Here is a 1,516-nt window from a genome sequence, read left to right on the forward strand (position 1 = left end):
CTGTGCTCCGCAACGGGAGAGGCCACGACGGTGAGAGGCCTGCACACCGAAAAAAAAAAAAAAAGAAAATACTAGAGAGAGAACATGTCACTTTGCAGTGGACAGCACGGGTGACACCATCTGAAACAAGCTATCTAACCGCACATCACCAAACCCCCCTCGTGTGCCCCCGGTGGAAGCCTGGACAGGAGCACGGCATCACTTCCGTGAATTTTCTTCCAAAGGGGCGTAGCCCGACTCTACTGATGAGAAATAGTTTCAAACCCCAGTTCTACAAAGTATCTGGCCTGTAACCTTCAAGAGAATTCAAGAATTCAAGGATTCAAGAACGAGAATGATTTCCAAGCTGAAGGAGAGTGAAGAGGTGTGCTAGCTGTGTGCAAAGTGAGATTCTGAACTAGACGGATTTCTGCTCCAAAGGGCATTGCCGGGCAGGCTCCTCCTCCCCCTTCTCCTCCTTGTTCTTATTATTAATCATCGACCAGACTCACTGGTGGTGATGTCTGAAAGCCAGTGTCCCAATCTTGATGGCTGTGCTGTGGTTCGTAGGAGGACGTCTAGTGTGGTGAGGGGGCACCATATTGGCAGCTCCCCCTCAGATGGTTCAGGAAAGTGAAAGTTCTTTATCTCGCACTTGCAACTTTTCTGTAAATTTGAGGTTGTTTCAAAATTAAACAAAATTAAAAAGTTATACAGAAAGTGAAAAGACTAGCAATTGGGGAAACTCTGGGCAGCGGCAGCCTCACGGAAGAGCTAATATTTTAACATACTAGGGGCTCTGATTAAACTGATAAGATAAAGAGGAAATAAGAGAAAACCCACATGGCAAGGGGATAGCAAACAAACAAGAAGACGTTACCTCATCGTTGTCAGGGACAAGCAGTTTAAATATTGGCCACCAATCGTAAGGCGCCTATCATAATGACACACATTTTAAAGAGTGGCAGCCAGAAAGTGTGACTTGGAGATGTGGAGTGAGTATTTTCATCCTTTGATGGTAGAAATCTAGACTGTTTAGTTTTTGTGGAGTGAAATCTGGCAATATCTGTTAAAAATGGGTATTCTATCACAACTAATAGAGAAATAAGTTCTGGAGATTTAATACACAGTGATCCTAGTCAATAACACTGTATTATAAACTTCAAAGTTCCTGAGACTAGGTCTGAATTGTTCCCAACACAAAGCAGAAATGATGATTACGTGACATGACAGAGGTGTTAGCTAACGCCACCGTGAGAATCATATCACAATATACAAGTGTATCAAACCAACACGTTGTACACCTCACACTTACACAATATTATACGTCAATTATATCTCAATTTTAAAAATTATTTAACGCATTTCCCTTGACCCAGAAATTCCATCCTGGAGAATCTATTCTTTTTTTTTTTTTTTTTTTTTTGTGCGGTACGCGGGCCTCTCACTGTTGTGGCCTCTCCCGTTGCAGAGCACAGGCTCCGGACGCGCAGGCTCAGCGGCCATGGCTCACGGGCCCAGCCGCTCCGCGGCACGT

This window comes from Physeter macrocephalus, chromosome 9 (genome assembly GCF_002837175.3).
Source record: "Physeter macrocephalus isolate SW-GA chromosome 9, ASM283717v5, whole genome shotgun sequence".
NCBI lineage: Eukaryota > Metazoa > Chordata > Mammalia > Artiodactyla > Physeteridae > Physeter > Physeter macrocephalus.